We start from the raw sequence: 12,498 nt of genomic DNA on the forward strand, positions 1-12,498 counted from the left end.
CTTGGCGGGGATACGATAAAGAGGGCCCTGGTGATGATTCTAACAAGCGGAAAGGGAGTCCCGGGTGGTAAAGTGATTCTTAAAGTTCGCGGTCTGTCCCCTTGTACGGTGTCTCTCACGGTTGGATAACTTGCAGGAGGATTTTGCATTTTCGTTTGAAATTCAAGTAATTTGCGAGAGACAGAGGAGGCTTGGAACGGAGGGAGAAGTGGAAGAAACTGACGGAAGATGTAAAAGCTTTATCCTTTTTCCACAATTTTTTCCCCTTCTTTTCCTTATGATTTTTTTTTTCCTCCCAGTAAGAGAAAGTCACTTTGACCGGTGTTTCATAGCGGTATAATAGCTTGATTGGTTATCGTAAAAACGATTATCGTTGAAAAGAAATTTATTTCTTCTCTGGGACTGATATTATTAAATTTTTTAAAAAATTTAAAGAAATTGAGACGCGATATGACGGAAAAAATATCGAAGGAATAAAACAAATTCGTATTTAATCCTCATTTTCCATCGTAATTTTATATTAAAATCGTCGTAATTCAGATATAAAAAGCGAAACAAAGAAAGTTTTATTACCATCGAGCAAATTTAAACAAGTTCGACAGATGTAACAACTTGTTTAACGACAATTATAACGAAATTCAAAGTGATCATCCTTCGTTTCTTTTCTTTGTTATTATTTGTATGCAAAAAGAAAAAAAAATGGGAAAACTTTTCGACCAATGTTACAATCCAACAATTTCTTTATTAATTTTCCTCAAAGAACGAGTGATATAAAGCGACTTTTCTATTTCGTTCCCCTTTGATCGCCACTTATTTTTATTAATATCATTATTTTAAAACGAACGATAGAATTCGTTTGACCGAGTGCGGCTTATTTAATTTAACAAAAAGGAAAGGAAAAGAAAAAAAGAAGAAAGAAAGTCTTTTAGAGAAACTTTGCGTAACGAGGAAAAAAATAATTCTTTTGTAGAACAAGAAGTCTGTAAAGTATCTTAATTATTCTTTGGTGGTAGGATCTTAGGAGGAGCGAATTGGTGCGCGAAAAGTATACGGCAAGTATGAAATATCTGCTTGGAGTTACGATGTCTAATAACGCAGCGAGCGGTCCTACTTTCCTTAATAGGGAAGCCTATAAGAAGGCTTCGTGTTTAAATTCCCAATAAGCTCTCTCGAGCACTCCTCTCCCTTTAAAGATACTTCGCCAATTAATATTTGAGACGGATTTGCAAATGCGTGGACACGTACCTCTTATGAATTTTTCTTCGTGGGAAAGGAGGAAATTGCGTTTGCGCGAAATTTCTCTCAACAGAAGGAAAGTATGGTGATTCTATGAAATATTTTTCCCCCTTCTCCAAATCAAATTAATAACAATCGGAGATTAAATTATATTCAATTATCGAGCAAAGAGTTTTGGATTTTACACGAATCGAGGAAAAGGATATTTTATTCGAATTTTAATAAAGGGAAACGTACAGTAATTAGAGACTGAATTAATAATTATATATAATCAGAAAAATCACACATATGATATTTACATTCTTATGCACGTGTAAAGCAGCCCATTCCTGGAAATAATCGAACAAAAATCTTGTATAAGCAAAAAACGAAGGGATCATTGCTGTGCATGCAGCGAAGTCAAGCTCACAGGTAAAAACGTAATTTACACACGCGAGCCCCGCCATGATTTATTCTCCGAATCGCATGCTCGATATTGTATCTCGTGAATTTTGTAACGAGAGGGATAAACGATTGGACGATACCTGGAAGAGGTGGAGCATTCGTTTACGATCGCGAATAGGGGCGAATTTACGAAGGATAATCGTGATTAAATAAGCGAAATAATCGATGGCGTTCTTTATCTCCTCTCTTACGTGCTTGTTTCGATTTTAGAGAGATAAATAAACCTCGTCTACTAAGCCAGAATACTCGAGCAGTTTTTCAGGGGCGAGGCTTAAATCCAAATCGGCCGAAATTGATCTTCATTCGCGAATCGGTAATTGCGGTTCGCGTAAATATTCAGGGGGAGAGAGGGGGAGGGATGTTGGATTTTTTGCCGGCAGATGGCGCTCGATTATATCTCTCCTCGTACAGATGTACGCGCGTAACTCTCTTTCTTTTAATTGGTTTGGTTAATGCAGGGATACGGGTGATATTAAATAACGGGTTTTATCCGTGATTCATTAAGTTAATTAGGTATGAGAGCGGTCCAAGTGGATTTTGAAATTATATTAATCCGAGATATTTGAGGAGGAATTGTGTGCCAGGCATGGAATAAATTTTAGATTTTTAAGATGCTGTAAATTTTATGGACATCGAATATGGTTTTATAATTATTCGTAATAATTATGTTAAAATGTAAGTTTTAAAGGATATTAAATCTCGGCTCGTAGATCTATTGCTAAATATTTTTCAAGAATATTTTTGATAATTGGTAAGTAACGATGATTGAATCATAAAATTAAGTAAATTATTTTTCCATTGAAAATGTATCGCGAGTTTTTTTTATTTACATTCCATTATAACGAGAGGAAAAGATAAAAATTCGGATCAAATTTAATCCACATACTATTATACGAAATAAATCCATCAATCTTGTCGAGAAAATAACTCAAGTAAGATCGATTGGCACAAAAATATAGTTAGTTACCCACAGGTATTAAATTAATTTCCAAAAATTACACACAACGCTCATTAATCGAAATAAAAATTCGCTTTCGAAAGTTTAATAAAATCAAATTCGCCCAGAAAACGAAGCGACTTTCCTCGATTCTTCCACTTTCAAAACTTTTTCTAAATTAATCATTTTACAACGATATCCCGATATTATTATCCACCCATTTCTACATAAAATACCACAACTTCTTCTTGAACTCGACATCTGGATATCTTCTCTCCATCCACTCTCGAACCCATCACTATCCACACGTTTACGAACGATCTTCCAATCTCCTAAAAACCTTTCTTCCAAGATCGAAACAGGTCACACGCGAGTCGGTATGCCAGCCGTCCTCTTAACGAGATTATTATTCGTGGCATGGCACGTTGAACAAAGGGATATCAGGGAGGGAGGGAGGGGTAGTATTCTTCGCTCGATCCGATCGCTGATAAATCTCGTTCCACCGCTTTGAAGAAACACATTTCCGTCATCAACCCTGCCTCCTTTCACGTTAGACGCCGCGATTCTCACCAAGGGACAATACACGCCGCTTTTCCCCCCTCGATCGATCGGCCGCATACTTTACAGTCATCCCTTTTGTGCTTCTCCTTCATCTCTCCGTGAACCGCATAAAAAGAAAATGCAAGTATACAACCGCGTGCGGGATAAATAATTCTTTCTAGATTTGAAACGTGTCAATTGTTGAATACAAAATTGGTGTGATGCAAAATTGAAAATTGTTGCTTGGAATTTGCACGTTAATTAAAATTTATATCTGTATCTAAATTTATATTTATATCGATCATCTTTCGAATATGTATTAAATAATTGCTTTTTAGTATATTTATAAATGAGAAGTTATCAAAAATCTACATTTCTTCTATCGCAAAATTCTCGATGAGTATGAAACTCGTAAAGTATGTTTAAGTAAATTTATAGTTCGATTAATTTCTTCGAGTGGAATTTAAAAAGAATTTTCGTTTGGAAAGGATTGTCATCTTTTCTTCGTCGAGATCTGAAAATCCTAAGAATCGTAATGTCGCGATTAAAATAATTTTTGACGTGAAAATAGTCACGTATTTATCGATAAAATCTTAAGCGACGTAGAGATAAAGAAATATTTTCCCTCAGTTTGAAAATTCTTTGCTGCAATTATCGTTCTTCTTTTATCGATCCAACGTGTGCATGTTCGCAATAATTTGAAGGAAAAAGTATTTTCTGAAACAGTGTAAAGTAATATATGTGCAGTTAAGATATGTTGATATGGAATATTTGTCGGAAAAATTTGTAAAAAGACGTATGAAATCGTACGTTTGTTAATTTTATTTATAATAGGTCTTATTATTTTTTTTTCGTGTAAAAAAATGTTAAATTTAATAACAATATTTGGCAACAAATTGAATAATACGTGCAATTTTTTGGAAAAAAATAAAACGTGAAATATTTGATGTGAAAAAAGAAAGGATTTATAAGAGAGATAGACATTTTAAAAATATTTTAAAATGAGAGAGATGCAGATGCCTGAATTAATTATCAGAGAGATATTTTCTCGTATAAAAATTATATATTCAGTTCAAATATTTGGCTCTTAAAAATGGGCGATGAAATGAAATTTTTTTTTTTTTTTTGAGTACATATGAGATTTTCTGCTAAATCAAACGCAAAAGAGAGAAAGAGAAAGAGGGAGAAATATACATATATGTAAAAGTTTTCAAATTTACCAATAATATATTTCGTAGAGATTTTACATTTTAGATATTTTACATCCAAACCATTTTATCAAAAGGTAACAGATATACATGTGAATAAATAATCACAGAAACAATTTTTTTTAATTTCTAACAATACTTTAATATTTTTCAACATTTTTTTACAGAATATTCATCCGCGTAAAAGATTTTTTTGCAAGTCCATAATAAAATATTTTAATAAAAAGAAGGAGGTGGATAAGCTCTCTTCTCTCACTTTCAACGCGGCCATTTTTTACGAACGTTCTATATAACTCCATAAAAAAAAAAGCACAAATCTTCAGAATAAGCTACCAGAAAATACGACTTCTTTTGCATAAATACACGATGACTATGATTCAAAAAAAAGTCGACGTTTATTATTAATTTTAATCTGATAGTTCAATTTATCTTTGAAGAACTTATAAGACATCCCGATCTTTTTATTTCTCATCTTCTTCCCACGAGAATAATCGTTACCATGGGATATTTATAAAAGATTAACCGATATTGGTTAGTGTAGATATTTTTCTGAGGGTTGGGGAAAATTGTAAAATGCGCGATTTTAAAGAACAAAAAGGAATATTAAGAATAAAGGAAGAAGAAGATATTGTAAGTGAAATATAAAATTTATAACAAAAATATCAAAATTATATTGCCTATATTAGAATAATTAGAATTTAATTTTTCTACGTGAGTCAAATATTAAAAACGAAAATAATAATCAGAAATATAAATCCAACATGGATAAATCGTTAAAAAAATCCAAAATAGATACTAAAACGCCTTGTAAATTCTGGGGAGGGGGAAAAAAAAGGAAAACACGCGACCACTTTTAATCCACATCAAGACATTCGAGGGGTAGAAATTATTAAACGCCCTGGCTAATACGATACAATAGCCGAACTCGCCAAAAATTCAAAAAGGTGTCAATCTCGCACCGGTCCAAATATAGGCGTGATCAAATTTTTAGTTCGATCTCGCGTTAATGCTCAAATATCCCGCTAATAAGGCTTTTATGCGAGGGGCCTTTTCACGCCCCGTCACCGTCCAATTTATTCGAGAGCCGGCTATAATGCTTTCCCTTTGAGCGTTCAATTTTACTATTAATTTCCATTACGCAGTTAATAAAGTTTTTTTCCCCCCTCCTCTCCCTTCTCCTCCTCCTCTTCCCCTATCCATCGCCTGTCGCGTTGCTCGTCGTTCGATGACATTTCGAGCGGCCACGCGTGCATTCACGCGCCTCAATAATTCACGTGCCATCGACGCGACGCAGCAATTCCATGTAAATAGAACTAGCGCGATTTTCCAACGCGCGGAAATAGCTTTGCATATTTCGCGATTTTAGAAAAACATCTCGACGCGCAACATATTTTTTTCTCTCTCTCTCTCTCCTCTCTCCCTCTTTGAAAATTTCTCGCGTAACCGTAATCGTGCAACCGTGTTGTTTTTTTTTTTTTTTGATATTTTTGCCTAGAGGATGAAAATATTTGTATCAAATTCGAGAATGCGAGAATTGTTGTGTCGTATATGAAATTATTTGCCGATAATTTAAAGCGATATTCGTTATGGGAAATGTAAGTAAATAATATTTCCCGAAAATTTTATTTGAAATCTAGTTTAGTAATTTTATTTTAATATTTTAATATCCCCTTTAATTCCATTTTTTTCATCGGATCGCAAAATATCGATAAATTCTTTCGTAGGAATGTAAACTTTTTTCCGTGAAAATGAAAATAAAATTTCCATTTTCAATTAAAATCTAACATTGTTATTATCAAATTATCCAATGACTCTGTACATAAAAGTTAAGAAACTCTATTTATAATTCTAAAATATTTTGACAATTTTTCACTACCCTTATTCATTTTTATATTTTTACACACTTTATTTATAAAAACAAAGCGTTTAGAAATTGATAATATCGTTCAATTTATTTTCCAAAATTTTCCAGAATCGGCAAACGCGATAATACATCACGTCCCTTAATTTTCCCTTCCATTTTTCTCGTCGAATCTATTTATATATACACACTCATCCTTATATATATATATATACCTATCCTTTCCATACTCCCGCTCCATCGTTACACTGAATACAAATACCATTTCCATCCCCCAAGACTTTTATATTCCGCGCGTAGCTCCAGCCTTTCCGTAACACGACGAGTAAGCCACGACCGATTCTCGTCGCTGCCATTTCTCATCCAAAAAATTGAAACAGTTTCATTTTCCGGGTCGCGTGGCCCTCCGGTGTCGCGGTTTTCCGGACACAACAACAACGAGACGGAAAGAGAGAGGCGAGCTCCACGAGTTCGGATCCACTGGTAAAGAGAGTTGGTTATACGGATGAAAAATCTTGTGGAACGCGTATCCTAACGTGAACGAATACCTCCACCAGCGCACAATAAGTCACGAATGATAACTCGACGTCTGTTTGCTTTGGAGACAGGGTCTCGAGGCAAAAACGTTTTGGTTCCGCCTCGAGCGGAAGCTATTTTGCTCCACGTTCGAAGGATATAGGTATAATAGGTAAAGAGAATTAGTAATGTACCTCTTGGTCGGATTTTTCTCGTTTCATTTTTGTTTCGTTTAATTACGAGTTGGTATTGGGGCATAGAAGGGTAATAAGATTGTCGTAATTATAGGATGTTGAAAGGAATGGTTTTAATTTAAGAGAAACTTGTAAAATGCACGATTTTCCGTGTGTTGTCGCGAAAGCTGAAAATAAATATTTTAATACGACAAACAATGCGTGAAAAATAGATAAACAACGTGTCAATTTCAAAGATAGTTCTTTTTAAATTTTTTTCGAAAAATGTGGTATAAATCTACGGAGTGTAAAGAGGATTTAAAAACAAGACCAATATTTTTACGATCAATATTTTTGAAATGTTCAAGAATGACAAATATATACGCTTAATCCGAAAAACAAATAGAAACACAGTTTGGTAAGATTGATTTTTTTTGTGTAGAATTAAAAAACACTGTAGATTACGGAAAAACTCTATCTAGAAGAAAGAAAATAAAAAAACTCTCGATATTTCTATCCTTTATAAATTATCATAAATTTTCTAATGAAATAAAATAACATGATAATAATATAATATAATAAAAGAAATATTAAAAAATCCATAAACTATTCTCAACGTGGTGTGAAATTGAATTATAAAACACACGTAAAAATTGTAAAATTTTTCGAGCAAATCCACTTAGACAGGTAAGGAAAAGTATGTAACGCACTTTATCTCGCATCGATATCCCAATTTGCTTCTGAGATACAGGGCTTCCAAGTATTACGTTCGATACGTAGGGTGCGAGTGAATGATAGGATGGTTGAAACTTGGAAGAAAATGCCATGACCCACTTTTTTCTTGGAAGTACACACATTGTGGATAATAGTAATAGCAAAAAAAAAAAAAAAAAAGAGAGAGAGAAAAAAGAAAAGAAAAAGATGAATCAGCGTCCATCACTGACCAGAACTGTGTGGTATATTAGAAGTGGGATAGGTTAGGTTAGATAAGTGCTAGAAAGAGAAATGTAGTCGTTCACTGGAAATTACATTTCTTTTCAAAGCGTCATATTTCAGCAATGGAAAGTCGTGTCGAGATGAAACAAAGATGGTTTTAAAAAGGAGGATTCATTCCTTTTAGTGTTGGTGGTTAGAATTTTTCGGTTAATCGGTATTTGTTTTTATGGGAGGATGAAAGTTATCGAATTTTGAAATTTTACGAGAGATTAGTATGTCATTGTTGATTTTATTGTGATGCGATGTAAGTAGATATATTTCGTGGAAGATAAGATGAGATTGTACTTTATTGAAAAGTATATAATAAAAATATCCTGTATTATCTGAAAGAAGGAAAGGAAGATGGTTATTTATGGTTAGATATGTTGCTAAGTGAAAATTTTAACTTAGAATTATTGTAAAGTTTGGATGAAATTTCCCTTCGATATTTAATAATGAAAAAATAATTAAAATTAAATTTCTTGATTTATTAATTCAACGAGAAATCGAGAAATTTTAATTTCATTTCGTTACGTATATTACCTATATTTCCATATTAATTAAGTAATCGTGTTACATACGCATAACATGATATTTCGCAGAAGTCCAATTAGTCGAGCAGCCTTGGTTGTTAAATATTACAAAATGAAGACAGAATCTATTTAATGACAATTTTCGAATCGATAATTTCTTCTAATTTTATTCATTGAAAAATTGTCTAAAATACGTGTTAAATTTATACACCTCCCTTTATACCTTATCAAATTATCAATTTACCATTTATTCGTTACAATCTCTGTATTTTAATAATACTTTTTACGGCCAACAACATACACGTTCCACACAACTTCGCCGTATTTATTATTAGCTCGTTACGTCGTTTCAACTTGTTAATCAAACACGTGGACCAATCGATCCGATTGTTAATCGTGGCGACGAGGACAATCTTCCTCGCCATCTTTCACCCTCCACCTCCTTTTATTTCCACCCTCAGAACAGAGGAACCCGAAGGAAACTGGCGAATTATTGAAACGTCCCAATCCCCCCTCCCCTTCTGCTCCATCGTACGAAGAAATTACAGAACGTTGGTCGAATAGATGAAATATTATTACGGGGGCGAGATTAATGGCCGCGAATTTCTCTATAAAAATTTCATTCGCCGTGATAACGAGCCGGACGACGATCTCCGGGCTGATGTATTTCCTCCCCTCCTCCCCCCTTTTATTACCGCGAAAACAACAAGGAGGCGAGAAAGGGGTGAGAATTAGTGAGAGCGTGGAAACGTTTCCTTTATTTTCTTTCCTATAGACGGTTTCTGAGAAATTATTGGTCGCTGATAACGTGCAAATTGCACGAAACTCGTTGATATCTCGAATGAAGTTTCTCTTTTCCATTCGCTTCTCGAGGGATCGTAGATTAAACAACAAGGAAAGGGAAAGGAAAATTGTACGAAGGATGAAATTGAACTATGTTTGAACTATTTTTTTTATATCACGAATTGAATGTTTCTTTTAAGGGAATTTAAATTTAAAAGAAATAATGTTATTATACCGTGAATGGAGAAATAGTAAATTTTTTTTCACTGGAAAATATTAGCAGCATTTGTTTAATTCGCGAATACACACACACATATATATATATATATATTTCATGATCTATAATTTTTTCCTCGTCACGTTTCGAAAGACTCGAATTACGAATAAATTGCCCCGTTCATCCAACATCCAGCTACGAGATAGCGGCGTGCACGAATTTTACGATATTAGACTTTTAAGACGATTTCTAACTCGTGTTCCTGGGAGGAGGGGGAGAGGAGAGAAGATGTACGAAGGCAAATTCATAAAGAAGGGGAAGGAGATCCGCAGAGGGCAATCCTGAGCAAGCCACCGTTTTCGCGGTCCAAGAAACTCGTCTCGTGCAGTGGACAATGTTTCCTACTTTTTCGGTGGCACGCTTTTATTGTTTTCCATTTCTCTCTGCCCCCGTTAGAAGGATTTTATCACGGAGAAAGGTTCGTCGAAACGTTGGGAGAGATTAGATGTCTCGATAAACGTGGATATTCGGTTTTTCCAGAAAGCTGTTCGACCCTGTGTAATTAGGAAAATTTTATCCGAACTTGAACCCACGGCGGGAAATTTTAATTTCGATAAGGGAGGATTTAATTAAATGTAAATGGATCTCGATGGTGGCGCACTGTATCGGTTAATGTTTATATAAATTTCACTTTGCGCTAATTTTTTAGAAGATAATTTTTTTTCGGGAAATACAAGTATATATATATACAGTTTAATCATTTGTGTGTTAATATTTACATTGATATATATGTAAAAAATATTGAAGGAATATTAAATATATTGTTCATATATCGTGATGAAAAATATTTTTTTGAATTGAATTTTAAAGAGGAAGTAATATCATTTTCCAACGAATAAACATCAATTAATCCTCTATCGTTTATGGATTTTCTTATTTCTTGATCCTGTTTCTCTTCAATACTTTCTTCTTTTCCTTTAATTTCCAGCCTGATTAATGATTCTCCACTTTCCACTCTCCTTGGTCTTGGTCCAAAGAATATAAGAAGCACTCAGTGTCTTATGAACTTTGTATACTTTAAATTCCTTCACAACGTCGCAAATCTCAGACTTCCATAAGCGGCTTTAATACCGTTTAGAGGACAAACTTTATTTCTCGAGAATCGTTCGATTCCTAAAATTGTCGATCCTGATTTTTATTTATTTACGTTAGATAATTTAACCCGTACATCTTTGGATGAAAATAGAAACGTGAGAAATTCAATTGCAACAAATTGGATCCAATTGGACGTAGAAAATTTTGAAGTTGTCTGAACTTTAAAAGAGCATCTATCGACAATTTCGAGAGTAATACGCGTCGATGAAATTAATTTTATCGCGATATTAATTCCGCCGTGGGATTGGCTCGTTTTGCACGAGAATCTCGATCAGATCTTGCATTATAACACCGAATCGATTCGTATTTCGATATACATTTCGTGCCGTGCTTCATTATTTCGATAGAAGAAACAGAGCGGTGTTGTTATTATACTTTCCTTCTTCACGAAATGTCCAAATATTGATATTGTTAAAATTTATTACAACGAAAATATGTTAAAATGTTAAAATTACTCGTTTCAAAGTGGATCGTAAAGGAATAATTTTAATTAAATTGTTCTCGGATAAATTTTCGTATAAATGAAAACGAGATAATTGAAGTTTTTTTTTTTTTAGAAAAATCAATTGTAAAAAAATATGCTGGTAATATACGTGATTTATCTACTACGAGCTCTGATAAAAAGATTTTTAAACGATATTTTATCATTTTCAGTGAAAAAAATTTGGCTCTTTCTTTTTTATTCGATTAATATTTAATATTTCGTCATCGTACAAAGAGAAATATGTTTCTTCGTTGCTTTGAAATGTGAGAAGAATCGAAATATCGAACGAATAATTAAAAGCAAGATAGCACGAAATTTCGTTCGACACTTTTATAAAACTCATTCGTTATTATTATTCAAACTTTCGTTTTGAGAGAAAATTCTTTGCAAAATCAAGCGTGATTTGACATGAATCACGCGGGGTGAAAACGAGCACCCAGTATCGAGCAATTTATACATGAAATTTTCGAAACATTGATAGAAACAATTGACGAGGAAAAATAAACAGAATAATCGCGCATTCAGGGCGAATTACATCGATTCACGTAATTCACCGACACGTTTCATGTTTCAAACAAATTTCATTTCACCGTTTCCACATCGAGTTTCACATTCAGTTCGAGAATTGTGCCACTCGAAATGAAATTAGAATACGATTTTGCACAGCATTTTTTTTTTTTTTTCAAAATCAAAAAGTAAATCCGTCCAAATCCTATTCAACGTTGGAACACTCTGAAATTGTTTATGGGATAAAAATTGTAATTTAAACGCGAAATATTCCATTATTTCGAATCCGAGAAACGACGAGTAATTCAATAATTTTCTTTTTCCGTTTTGGTCGAATTTCATTCACAATTAATTCAAACAATCCGAATATTTAATCAGATAAGCGTGTAATTTTTCATCGTGTTTTTCCCTTCCCTTCTCTTCTTTTTTTAATATTTTCGATGCTTTTCAATTTTTGATTCGTTGAAATTTAATCATCGATGAATTTGTTACGAAATTGCTGTACACTTTTTTTGCTATTTTCTTCTTTTTTTTTTTTCTATCAGAAAGTATAGTACGTGATTTATAGGAACAATTTTGGTGCTAAACTACCCATAAATTTGAACAAGATATGACGTGTAAATGAAAAACTTTGATGATCGTATTATACAAGTATTATAAAATTATTTATTAAATCATAGATACGTATCTTCTTTTTTTTGCAAGATTCAAATTAATTGAAAATATTTTTTTTTCAGGGGGAAGAAATCGAAAAATTTATACGATGGAATTTTTACAAGATATACTTTCGTGAGTGTATCTCAAAAGATTACACTTGAACGTGTTGTAATAGAAAAAAGGTACGTCAAGATTATCATCTGATGAAAAATGAAAGATGGAAAGACACATTTCCGCCATGCTTCGTTGGATTATTGTAAAAGTAAGTAAAA

The 12,498-nt window shown here is 33.3% G+C and overlaps 1 protein-coding gene and 1 long non-coding RNA gene across 15 annotated transcripts in view; one reads left to right on the plus strand and one right to left on the minus strand.

Moving 5' to 3' along the window:
- Positions 1 to 12,498, minus strand: part of LOC108002344 (hemicentin-2) — a 349,141-nt gene that overhangs the window by 116,512 nt on the left and 220,131 nt on the right. The gene's annotated exons all lie outside the window — the stretch shown is intronic.
- LOC108002347 (uncharacterized) overlaps positions 1 to 12,498 on the plus strand; it is a 65,964-nt gene that overhangs the window by 25,652 nt on the left and 27,814 nt on the right. For all 3 annotated transcript variants that reach the window (XR_009831863.1, XR_009831862.1, XR_003698725.2), the window contains exon 3: positions 12,307 to 12,488. This is a non-coding gene — a long non-coding RNA (uncharacterized LOC108002347). The remainder of the gene's footprint in view (positions 1 to 12,306; positions 12,489 to 12,498) is intronic.

The sequence above is a fragment of the Apis cerana genome, linkage group LG11 (genome assembly GCF_029169275.1).
Source record: "Apis cerana isolate GH-2021 linkage group LG11, AcerK_1.0, whole genome shotgun sequence".
In the NCBI taxonomy this organism is placed as follows: domain Eukaryota; kingdom Metazoa; phylum Arthropoda; class Insecta; order Hymenoptera; family Apidae; genus Apis; species Apis cerana.